We start from the raw sequence: 13,795 nt of genomic DNA on the forward strand, positions 1-13,795 counted from the left end.
CGATCCGACGACAACCCAACCGACCGACAGTCAGGGGACCCACCGACAAGATAACTTCCACTTCACCCAACCAGGGCACAACAGGGAGTTGAACGGAACAAAGTAGAAGATGTTGGCGACCACAACCAATCATACGGAGCTGTCAAACTACACACTGTGCTGGACAGCAATAACACGATGAGGAAACCACATTCCTGAAATTCACGTCAACGGACAGGGAAGTAACCGGAGCGTTAACGGCCACAAGGCAGAAGATTCCGCTGGTGCACTTCAATTCAAATAACCGATAACAGTGAAACTCCACCGCAGAGTGGCCAGAGTTTTGCAACTTGAAAACCACGTTGTTGCTCGCGGGAATATCCCACCAGCCGACAACGTACTCCAAACGACACAATGTGAACGGTCTTGACTTGGTGGAAGCTTAAATCAAAACTCAACTTTCGTGTCCAGGGTCGGTGAGCCACGGACCTCGTAGCAATGGGAACAGCGCCACACACTCGGACACCACGTAGAGACCGCCAGCGGGCTCCGGCCAGACTACGCCCCGCCGAGAATTCCTCGCAGATCCGTGCCAACCGACCGACTGGTCACACACCGGCCTGCCGGAAACTATAAGCGCCAGGTCAAAGATAGTCCAAGTGCGAATATCGATACACACCGCTGCTGCCACCCGCGGAAGGAGAGGATAACAGCATAATCGCGATAACCGCGGAAGACTAAACACAGAATCGCAATGAAGGTTTAATCCATCACATAGCATGAGCCAGCCACGGCTCACTTTCTAAATATTGTTACAATTTGTTGATTGGCTATCAATACGAGCTCCTGAGTACCAAAACATTCTGTGAAAACTGCACATCAATAGCACTTTCCATATCCGCAATATTTGAGTTGCAAATTTTAGGTGATTCACCCCGTATTCCTGAGTAAGTTATAGATGTACAACGCCTGGCCGAACCAGTAGTTTCTCTATCATTTATACACTCCTCATGGGAACTAATGATAGCAGCTCGTCAACATCGTCGTGAATTACTATTCCTAAGCAGTGGATCATTCCAACCTGCTCTTTGTTCAAGCCACTGGGAAGCACCAGTTCAGCCTTTGTACAGTAAGTTGAGCAAATAAGTGTTCAGTTCTCCTGTACGTGTCACAGTTTCTCGCACTGTTATTGGTGACTTCCATGTGAGCAAAGCAATCACATTTCTTCGATATAGAAGAAGCTGATGTGTTACTGATAAATGTACGTATTAAAAATTTACTTCTGCAGACTACGATTGTCTTGATGTGTCGGTTAAGGGCAATGAAATCGAGTGCTGTACACATTCATCTTTTCTTTATTTTCTCTTCCGTCGATTTTTTGTTGTCCTGTTTGCTTCTATCAGTTAAATAAATAAACAAGCTTTCTTCTTCTTTCGATTTTTTGTTCTACAGTTTACTTCCATTAGTTAATAATCGAATTGTTACCTTGCCATTTTATGTAAAGTACGTGACCGAAGTTAATGTTGTAGGACAGATGAAGAGACGATGTTGTTTGACCCTGGAATCGGCGATCAGTCAAGTACCTAAGAGTATTTGTCCAGAGACATTTCAGATGAAACGGCCACATAAACTTAGCCATGTCGGAGGCACTGACATTTATCGGAGGAATCCTAAGAAAATATTCCCTAAAACTGTTCTTCTGTCTCTGATCCTTGTCATGTCGGATTTGTGGAAAAGTTAGGGAAGACTCAATGAAGAGCTACGCAATCGCTCACTAATTTTGTTTAAATGGAGTATGAAGATTAGAGTCCCGCGTCCCGTCAGCGATAAGGTCACCGGAGATGGTGTGCGAGCACCAAATGGAGCACTGTGCGACCGTGAACGAGAAGAGCCCACATTCAAGTAGAGGACACTGGTATCAGAAGAGAAATGGAAATGAGCCTTTTTTTGTTTTATTTTATTTTTTTCTTTTTTTTCTTTTTTTTAACGGTAAGGAACTGAAAAGTAGTAAGTGCACTCGTTGCGTCGAGTTGGGGACGCACATAACTAAAAACATGCTAATAGTTGTAGAAAAAGGCAGAAAGAAAGAGAGAAAAGTGCGGGGCTAAGGAAACCATGAAACAAAACTGAAGGGTGGAGTCCATACCACCATTAACCAGTGCTACATCTTGCACCGGATGGGAAACAAAAACTGCGAAGACTTTTTCGCACCGGGGACAAAAAGAAGAAATGGGGGAAATACTGCTACAGAGTGTGAGGGTTCACGACGAAACTCTCCATCTGCTGCATCATCCAGGTATGACTTCTCGTAATGACCAAGGTAGATCCCACGTTGTACCGTGTAGTGTTCTATCATCGTCTTGTAATTTTTAGCATGGAACGCACTCCACAAATAATTGGAAAAATATTGTCGATACTTTGGGTTACGGAGGATCTTGCAATGTCGTTCCTGCAAATAGTTCCAAACGTCTAAAGTGTCCTTAGTTCCGTCTTGAAACAAATAATGCACTGCATGTCCACGAAGCCACGTCATTGCATTAGTTTTAGTGCGTGGGTAATACGTCTCAACCAGGAATAATATAGTCTTGAGGTCGATATCAGTCGGCGTTACTCGAAGGAAGTATGCTGACATTTGCCTCGCTAAGTGCCACACTCCCGCAGACTCGCCAGAGCTAAGACGGTGGTCATCGTCGTCTTGAACGCCACAGCTCGTGCACGTGGGTGAGTCTACCATGAGGATCGCATGTAGCCTTGATCTGGTCACCTGCTTACCGTTGACAGTGATATACCACATCGCCGTGACGTCAGTGTCCAGTGTTACGTGGTGAATTGTCCTCCACACTACTCGCCAATTGACGGTCGGGTGCTTCCTCTCCACGACGTTATCGGGTCGTCCACGTTGCAGGACCCTATAAACCGTATTTGCCGTCGCCAGTTGAATCGCTGGTAAGGCAAGTCGAACGTAACTGAGTTCGAGGTAAAAGACACCGATCTAGAAGAGCGAGGAGGGGACGTGATGTACCGGCACAGGTGCCAACAGGGAGGGCGGTGCTAGTTCTTCTATTAACAAACTCGTCAGACTGTCCGGACGGCGGTGCCATAGTTTGACTAATGTGCTCACAAATAGGGCAACCGCCCTGTCATGAACGTGATAAAGGCCAAGCCCTCCCCGATCCGGGGGAAGGGTGAGAGTCTCATATTTGATCTTGAAAAGCATTCCTGAAGTCACAAAGGACCCAAAAGCCGCAAGTATACGGCGAGCTAACATCACCGGTATGGGTAATATTTGGGCGATGTGCGGAATGCGTGACGCTAAATGTGTGTTAACATACTGGGTCCTTTGGACGATATCCAGGGCTCGTAGGCGGTTGTTGGCAATTCCAGTCCTGATCCTAACATTTCGTAAAATCCGTCGAAAGTTGTGAGCAGCGGTCCGTCGTATATCGTCTGCGAACTCAATGCCGAGATATTTCAAATTATCTCTGAGCTGTAAGGGGGTGACACTGTTCTCAGACAATCCGACCCCGATGTTCATCGCCACTGATTTTGCGACGTTGATACGACTACCAGTGGCCATGCTATATTTCGCTATCCAATTCAGTGCGTTAGCGGTGTCGTCACCGTTGCGGATGACAATCACCAGGTCGTCAGCGTACGCTTTACATCGGAAAGCGTGGCCTCGTAACGCCATATCCGTTAGCCGTTGACGCAGGCCGCAGAGGAGTGGTTCCATGGCCACAGCGTAAAGTAAAGTGGACAGAGGGCAGCCTTGGCGTATCGATCGAGAAATGGTGAGGGGCTGCGTAGGTCGGCCGTTGACGATCACCTTGGACGTCACCCCACGGAGTAGTCGCATGACGACAGAGACGAATGGCTGTGGGTATCACATTGCTGGAGGACCGCTCCCAAATAGTCGTGGTCCACGCAATCGAAAGCTTGACTGTAATCAATTGGCGCCAGCGCACCATTAAACGACATGCCCTCGCCTGTGAGATCAAGTCACGATATTCACTGAGTGCTGTTTGAATGTTATTGTCGCCTCCTGATGACGTTTCATCCGGTGAGATGACGTGTTGTAAGGTCTGGTGTATCCGTGCCGCCAACAGTCGAGAAAAGATCTCAAAGTCGCAATTCAATAGCGTCAGTGGGCGGTAGTCCTGCATCCGTGAGCAACCGGACGGTTTGTGAATAGGAATAATCATCCATTCTACAAGGGCCGCAGGGAGTGGCACATCTGGGGATACTAGTTCGCGACAGATTTCCGTCCATCAGGTGGCCAATAAACACTGAAAAGTCCAGTAAAATTCCAAGGGGAGGCCATCAGGACCCGGAGACTTGTTGACAGTTCCTTTTCGAATGGCGTCGATCACTTCTTCTTGTGTCATTTCTTCCATCAAGGCCGCTTCCATTGCCGGGGTGACGGTGCCGTAAATTGTCTGAGAAACGTTCTCCTCTGAGCGGAACAGAGCTGGAAATAATGATTGTAGAACGCTGTGTTTATGTCTTGTTGCGTGGTGAGGCGACGACCGTCCTCCGTGTCGATGAAGCGTATCAGCGCTCGTTGGCGTCGTTTACGTTCACGAAGGACGTGGAACATTGACGGGCGTTCGCTCGGTATCCGATCCTGCGTCCTCGAGCGGATGACTACCCCCTCTAGGTGGCGTCGCATATGAGCGATGATCTGAGCCTTAGCACGGTGGATTGCCGTTTGCCGTTCCGGAGACGGCGCCATAGCATCGCAGTCGCGCAGGACCCTGTCGAGTGTATGCCTACGCCAAGTGGCGTGGTCGCGACCGTAGGTTATCAACGTTCGCCTAAGTGCCGGTTTGGCGCAGTCCAACCACCAGCGGATCGTTGTGGGATATGCACGGAGGCGATTTTCACACGAACGCTACGTATTCTCAACGGCTTGGCGGCAATCCGGGTACGACAGGTGAGCGATGTTTAATTTCCACGCGCTGAGGCTTCTCCAAACTTGTTGCCGCTGCAAGGTGACGGCACAAATGTAAGCTGAGTGGTCCGAGAAGGCTGCAGGCCACAGTTCCGCATCCTGTGTTCCAGCGGGGAGAGAGCGTGAGACATAAATCCGGTCGATACGACTGGAAGAGTGACTTGTGAAGTGCGTGAATCCCGGCCGGTGGCCGTGAAGATGTTCCCAGGTGTCCACCATTTGTAGGTCTCGAATTAGCGTCTCGAGTTCCGGGCACGGATTATGTCGTGGGAGTTGGTCTCTGCGTGCCAGTACCCAATTGTAGTCACCTCCAAACACCAGATGGTCGTGGCGGCCTTGGAAGAGCGGGGCTACGTCTTCCGCAAAGAATCGTGAACGTTCGCGACGTTTCTCCGTCCCGGAAGGTGCGTAGATATTGATAAGGCGGACACCCAGTACCGTGAGTGCCATTCCTCTTGCCCCAGGCAGAAACAGGATATCGTCCGCCACTATCCCTTCCCGAAGAAGTACAGCGACACCGCTGCATGTAGGGGAAGCTGGAGAGACGCAAGCATCGTAACCGTACATGCCTGGGAAGTCGTCGACGTACACTTCCCGGAGAAGGGCTATATCGATGGAAGCAGAGTTCAACATGTCCTGAAGCAAGGATAACTTAGCGCGCGTCCATATAGTGTTGATGTTTATAGTTGCAACGCGATAAGTTTGAGGTCTATCCATAGCACCCGTGTTGGCCATCAATAGCCTTGTAAGGCTGTCTCGTCACTGTATCTGATGGCGGGAAGGATCAACACTGGTGGGGTAAATTTCCCCGCGTGTCGTCCGACACGATGGGTAAGGAATTCTCCTCACTGTCGTCCGCCCAGTCGCCATGAAATACTATCGGCTGCTGGTGGCTGTTAGTGGCTGCTGCGGCAGTCGGCGCTGACTCCATCGGCTCTACTGGCTGGGAATCGGCAGCGGCTGTCTGCTTGTGATCCTGCTGTTCTGTGGGGTCGGAGGGGCTGAAGCCGTCACCACGGCGATCTGTTGAATTTGATGGTACAGCGGCCTCTGTACCTCCGGTACCGTCGTCGGAGTGTCCACAGTCCATGTCAGACGATCGCTGCAAGCACTCGTCCGATGGAGCACTCCGCCGTCTCTTGTGTTTTCGCGGGGAACGCTGTTTACGGACGTATGTTTCGGTATCTGAAAGTGGGTGGATTTCTTCAGCTGCTCCGGTGTCTGGTAGAAAAGCCGCTGTCGGCACAACCCGTGTGTCAATGTCCATCCTGGCATCCACGCCTTCTTCCAATGTCGGTCGGTGAGTATCTTCAGGTGGGGGCGCTGTTGTAGAGGCCGGATCCCGTACTGCAGAATCCATCATGGTCTCGCTATCGGGGGCGGCTATCGGACTAGTGTGGTCAGCATCGGAAAGGGTTGCTGCTCGTGCAACTTCGGCGTTATTGAGAGGTAGGGTCGTCACTGTAGAAGGAGTCATAGATTCACCTGTCGGGATTTGAGTAAGCCGTCGTCGGAGACAATCCGACCGGACGTGCCCTTCTTGGCCACAACCAGAGCAAGTGCGTGGCTGGCCGTCATACATAATGATCGTCCTACATCCGCCGATGACAAGTTATGACGGTACATGTTTGGTCAGTTCAATTTTGATCCGTCATACCCCATTACGAACGGGGTACGTTGTAAAGGTGGTCCATTTTTCGGCCATATGGCTGATCACTCAGACGTAGGGCTGGAAAGCCGCGGTGACTACGTCCGGTGGAACTTTGAAAGGGAGTTCGAAGACGCGTATCGTAAGGAGGCCAAGCCCCGCGTGATCGATAGAGACCGCCCCAATATGGCCATCAGAATGTTTGAATTTAAGATCGTTCGCATGTGAGCGCACGATTCTGTTGCACACCTCGTCACTTACTAACTTGATGTAGAATACACTGCTCGTGATAGAGAGATGGATACCAATTATGTCTCGCGGTTCAATTTTAACGTCGTCACGTAGAAAACGTTCCACTTCAAAAGCTCGCGGTCGTGCATGATCGGGTTGAAAACTGATCTTGATGGTGGTTTGTCTGTATGAATGTGCCATGGTGCGTCGGTAGTGATGGACTCTAAACTAGCGACAACGCAGTAGTAAACAACTACGGACACTCGCGACCGCGCGAACGGGAAGTAAACAAGACGTCCTCACCGCAGCGCTGCGGAAAGCAGACTGCGCCTTTGGCGTTCATTGACCGGGAGGCCCCTTGAGGTGCAGGTATTCGACGCCACATTGGGCGACCTGCGCGCCGGATGGGGATGAAATGATGATGAAGAAAACACAAAACCTAGTCCCCCGACCCAGCCCGGAATCGAACCCGGGCCCGTAGGGCGGCAATCCGTCACGAATACCACTCAGCTGTCGGAGCGGACATCAGACGCGCTGGCCGCGGACGGCTGCCCTCCAAGGCTGTAACTTGGGCTGCTGCTGTACAGCCTGGAGACGGCTCATCCGTTGTACTACTCCAAGTCCACGGGTGCGGACTTAGCCCCGTGACCTCGTCAGTTAGAGTGGCTGCCTGGACCGGCGTTGGCTGTTCGCTGGCCCGTGACATGCGTGGCTCTCGTGTCGCGCACGGCAGAGCCACGCTGGGGCAACCACAACTAAAATAGTTATAGGTGACTACTTAACAATTCATACAGTGAATAGTTTTTTTTCTAATGCAAGTGTTAAGGCAACTAAAATGAAACTGAATGAAATGTCCAGTGGTCCGCTGTAGCTGTATTTGTTCAGGTAACTTATAAACCCAAACAATCGGCTTCGCAACTTTTAAGTTACATCTTGTGTTGCAAATATAAATGCTGTGTCATAGGTTACAGGACGCTGCAGAGTAACAATTTTTGTTTTCAGCTCTCCTTAACTGATAAAAAACTATCGTCAGTTGGTAGAAAGACCATCGTTAGTGATGAGTGTCATGTCTGTGTACACTTTCCGATTAGAATATGCTCTTGTCAGCCTATATCAAACGACAAAACGCCCTTCATAGATGTTAGTCAAGGAAGTTTTGGGCTTTGCAGTGACAAAAGCTATCACGCCCATGTAGCAGCTGACATCATAAGCTACGAGCGTCCCGTGTGTACTGTGGCTGCCGTCCGGACGGCTTTAGTCACAGTAAATGTAAACTCCGTCCACAGGCCCTGGGGGACCCAGCGGTGCCGTACCAGCCGCCGTGTCACCCACAGTCCACTGCCGTCACCGGATGCGGATACGGAGGGGCATGTGGTCAGCACACCACCTCCCGGCTGTATGTCAGCTTCCGAGACCGGAGCCGCTACTTCTCAATCAAGTAGCTGATCAGTTGGCCTCACAAGGGCTGAGTGCCCCCAGCTTGCCAACAGCGCTCGGCAGACAGGATGGTCACCCATCCAAGTGCTAGCCCAGCCCGACAATGATTAACTTTGGTGATCTGACGGGAACCGGAGTTACCACTACGGCAACCCTGTTGGACTTCGTCACAGTAACTCCCAAAATTAGCCACGGCTTTACAAATGATATAATTTTGCAGATACATTCAATGATATATGTGGATACTGTCAGAAAAACTCCTGCAAATAGAATTAGTAGTACAGAAGTAGTAAATGAAAACGTCTCGCCTAATGCTGAAGTTTTACTGAGCGCCATATTAAGCAGAAGCTACACTGTGCAATACAATTAAAGGGTCACACCATAAATGTCTTCCGTTGCGACGCACGAGTTTGTATTTGTCTCAAAAGTGCCTGTAATGGTGCAAAAGCGTGGCGCTCTGCGACGACGCCCTCGGATTCGGCGAGGCTCCAAACAGCAAGTAGTCGACACATGCGAAAGAAAAGGCCGCGACTCAGGAATTCGTGTGAGGTGTACGGTGGGATGCTGATGTCCCATTGGCACCACATTTCACCACAATTCTTCCCAACGCCACAGTGGACATGCCACACGATGGGAAGGTCGTCACATATTCTCTTACCTACTTTTCACCCCTCTGATCGATGCCTGTGCGATGGAGGTCAGAACCACGACGCCCAGCTTTGAAATCACTAGGTTTTCTTGTGGGTGGCCAAGGGAAACATTTCAGACACAACGACGCTCTGAAAGGCCTCAGGAGGTATTAGTGTCAACAGTCAGTTGTTATCAATGGCCGCACCGAGTTGGATACGCTGCTTCCCGTCAGGTCACCGGAGTTAAGCAATGTCGAGCGTGGCCTGTATTCAGATGGGTGACCGTCCAGATACGCCGCGGGCTATTCACATTTTCGTCTTTACCGTAGAGGGGATAGAAGGGGTGGCGGCGTGGGGTCTGTATTCACCAATTGTTGCAACAGAATGCCCTGGATTCAATTAGAAACCTCTCCGCAGTATCTCATGGAGTGAGGCGATGTGACATTGTTGATGGTGATCCCTCCGTCGGGTTGGGAAGTTATGCTCGGTGGGCCCTTGGTGCTGTTCGAGAGGAGTAGACCGTGTGCCACGCACCGGGTTTCACCCTCTTCCCATCATCTTTGACACTACACACACACCCATCACAGTCACCTACACATAACAGATACACTTACGTTCACAGCTCTCATACTTTGCGAAGGAAAGGTGCCTACGGGCGCGAAGAATAGGAAAAAACCTTCCCAATTAGGTGGCTGAAAAATCCCTTGGGGGACTCCCAGCCATTTATGCCACCGACTTTACTTGGAGTTGTTGGTTGTAACTGTTTCAAGAAAATGGTGGAATAACATCCCACTCTGACTAGAACTCCAATAGTGTAAACTCTGAACACCTCCCACTTCACTCACTCCGTGCAAGCTATTCAAATCATATCCCACATTCAGCAAAACCCACCCCGTTCCAAATCACCGAAACTCTCCTCTCCCACTGTGTTATCCTGTCTCAGGTCCTATGTACTTATCACACATACACTTACATACTGGGTGACAGTCATTGAACTATACGAAAAAAAATGTAAATTAGTTACAAACTACGGCGTGCACACAATTTATTCAACGTGTAAACGTCACAGATATTCGAACTTAGGTTATGTCATGTTCGATATGCCTGCCATCATTGGCGATGATGTGGCGCAGACGAATAGCGAAATTCTGCATGACCACCTGAAGTGTCGGAACATCAATGCTGTCGATGACCTCCTTAATGGTTGTTTTCAGCTCAGCAGTAGCTTTGGGGTTATTTCTGTACACATTGTCTTTAATATAGCCCCACAAAAGGAGTCGCATGAGTTCAGATCCAGAGAATATGGTGGCCAATCGATGCCCATGGCAGTGGTCTCTGTGTACTCAAGAGCCAGAATGCGGTCCCCAAAGTGCTCCTCCAGGACATCAAATACTCCCCTACTTCGATGGGGTCGAGCTCCGTCTTCCATGAACCACGTCTTTTGAAATCGGGGTCACTTTGGCTACTGGGGATGAAACCATTTTCCAAAACGTTCATGTACCTTTCGGTAGTCATCAAACCGTCAAGGAATATCGCACCGATTATCCCGTGATTGGACATTGCGCACCACAGAGACTTCTCGATCGCGAAATGCGGATTCCCAGTCCAACAATTTTACTTACTGACGAAACCACCCAAATGAAAGTGGGCTTCCTATCTAAACCAAACCATGCATGCGGATACTAATTTCCATCATTCCCCGAAGCCAACCGCGCAGTTTGAACGTCCTGGTGCAAACCGTTTAGAAGTTATGACGATTTTATTTCATATAGTTCAATGTTTGTCACCGTGTATATACATACATAGAGGGAGGGAAAAAAACAAAAAGTTTTATACGGCAGGTTGAAAACACTTCTCGACAAACTCAAGACAGCAGAGACCAAATAAATATACAGTTCTTTCAGTACAAGCGTCATAGTTTTCATGTCACAAATCTTTGAGTGACTGTTAGATCAGCACTTTAATGTTTGACGTCATACGATACACAAAGACTGGAGAGACAAAAAGAAACGATAATTTCAACGATAATATGTGTCGAATTTTCTTTAGTGAAGTTTAAGTGTGTCTTTTAACCTATGATAGGAAACGCAAAATTGTTGCGACAGGAAAAATAGAACTGTTTGCTTCTGTCAAAGGTGACTGTATTTTTCAATCTCCGATTATTTAGAAAAAGTAAGGATAGTAGAAAACAAAATGCTATTTTTATAGAAAATTCACGTTAATGTTGATGAGGGAAGGAAGTCTTATCACTCGGATTCTTTTCACATAAGTTTTATTAATGAGAAAGATATTTCTTTCTTCGCTTATGTTATTTCATTCCAGGTTACAAGAGTTAGCAATATCATATAATATGCCACTTCATCTTATTCCCCCCCCCCCCCAAATATTTGCTTGAGGAGCAGAGTTCAAGTTATCGCGACCCTGACATATATTTCCTTCGATTCCCAAAATATCTTCAGACGGGTTGCGTCATGTTTCTTCCTGCAAAACCGAGACAAATTTCTTCCCACAACCTTTTGCGAGCCGAGCTTTTGTCCTGTCAAGACTTCTGTGCCGTCGTGATGTTCAACACTACCTTTCATCTTCCTTCCCTCTCGGATGTAGGTCTTCAACACGTGGTCAATAAAATCCAATATTACGGTCACCAGCTGTGGAGGGAAATGGTTCTGTATCACACAAACGTAAAAGGAAAAGACAGAGGTAGCTGACAGCCTGTAACCTGGTAGAATGCGCAAGAGAAAGACCATTCCCGTTTGCGTTCCTAAACTGAAGTTTCCAGATGTTCACCTTTAACAATCAATATTCATTCAAGTGACGGTAGTGAGTCGAAAGCAGAAATAATTGACTCCCTTTGCAAAACTGTATTTTTAGAGGAAGATATAGGAGTGCTGCCACAGTTTAATTCTGAATATAACTGAGCCAATCCCCCTCGCTAGAAATGTAGAGACATTAACTGCACATTCGTGCCTGGTGGTCTAGCGCTAAAGCTAATGCCTGGAAACCGATGTGACTCGTGACCGAATTCCGGACGGACCATGGAAATTTTTCAGTGTTGCCTTTAATCTAGACTTCGCCTCTCAACGATGCGAAGAGTTGCCACGTGTTTCGGCTTCCACGTTAAAATTTAGGCTCCTTTTGTTCGGTTGGGTAGCTGAGGTAGATTAAGGGACACGAAACTCGTCGAAGTGCCGTCCAATTAAAAAGACTTCCAGTCGACTGTTACGCCACACGAAATTATTCTCAGCTATAACAGTGTTCAATAGTGGGAACGATTTTTGTTGCTGCCAGAAACTACGAGGGGCATTCGGTTATTAATACAACACAATTCTTTCGACCAGTTTCAGTTGAAATGCAGAATTCATTGTGGCACATTGTGGAATATTCCTTCTTCAGTTTGAAACGTCCCCTTAGAAAAATTAATGAATTACTGTGCTGATAAACCTCTTACATTATTTGATTTTCAAACAGCTGAGAAGAACTGAACGTACTCAGACATTTCGCTCTTTACCTATTTTGATCAACACTGAACTGACACACAATATTTTTAGCGCAACGCAATCTGACTTTCAATAATCCCTAGAAAAGAATGGCCCAGACTAACATTAACCTATACCCTTCATAAATCACTTACCTCACAAAAATCTTCGTTACTCGAACTACTGCAATACAGCGAGCGCCACTACTGCCAGATAAATAAAAGATTCAAACTACTGAAGGCACTAACTACTGATAGGCATAGTTAGCAAATGAAAGATTTTAATAGAGAACAAACAATGTATTTACCTTAATAGTGTTAAAAAGTCATAATATATATATATATCAGTTCATGACATCCAGTCTTACAAATTTACTGTCTCTGATAGACACACGTCCAGATCATCCGCTCTCAAAACTCCGCCATTTCTCTCCCCACATCCACCACTGCTGGCGGCTCACCTCCAACTGTGCAACGCTACGCGCTGTTAACAGCCAACTGCCCAACACTACAATGGCGAGTATTACAACAATGCCAACCTGCCACAGACTGCACACAGCACCGTCGGTGATTTTCATACAGAGCGCTAGGTGACGTTACCAACATAAAAACCTAAACAGCCTACTTGCAAGTTCCTATAGTTTCATGAAGTTCCGATGGGTGGCTTCGTTGAATGAACGCTTCAAAATGTCGTCTGTAACAAAGGCGCATTACAAGCAGAAAGCTGTCATTGAGTTTCTTTTCACGAAAAGACAGAGCATCGCTGATATTCATAGGCGTTTGCAGAATATTTACGGAGACCTTTCAGTGAACAAAAGCACGATGAGACATTGGACCTGGATTAGCCGAGCGGTCTCAGGCGCTGCAGTCGTGGACTATACGGCTGGTCCCGGCGGAGGTTCGAGTCCTCCCTCAGGCATGGGTGTGTGTGTTTGTCCTTAGGATAATTTAGGTTAAGTAGTGTGTAAGCTCAGGGACTGATGACCTTAGCAGTTAAGTCCCATAAGATTTCACACACACTTGAACATATACATCAGAAATTGGGCGAAGCGTCTGTCATCGTTACAACGACGTCGGGCAAGCCTGTCGGAGATCCCTCGTGCAGGCCAGGCGCACACAGCTGTGACTCCAGCGATGTTGGAACGTGCGGACGCTATCATTCCAGGTGATCGACGGATTACAATCAAACATCTTGCTGCACAAGTGGGCGTTTCTGTTGGCAGTGCTACGAAAGTGCAAACGAGTTAATCCTGCTCCATGACAACGAAGGCCTCACACAAGTCTGCAGAGCGGAGAGGAGCCCACAAGGCTTCACTGAATTCTTCTTCCTCATCCACCCTAAAGCCCGGATCTCGCAACTTTCGACTTCCATCTGTCTGGCTCAATAAAGGACACATTCCATGACAAGCAGTATATGGATGGTGGGGAGAAAACTGATGATGCAA

This window comes from Schistocerca serialis, chromosome 3 (genome assembly GCF_023864345.2).
Source record: "Schistocerca serialis cubense isolate TAMUIC-IGC-003099 chromosome 3, iqSchSeri2.2, whole genome shotgun sequence".
NCBI classification, from domain to species: domain Eukaryota; kingdom Metazoa; phylum Arthropoda; class Insecta; order Orthoptera; family Acrididae; genus Schistocerca; species Schistocerca serialis.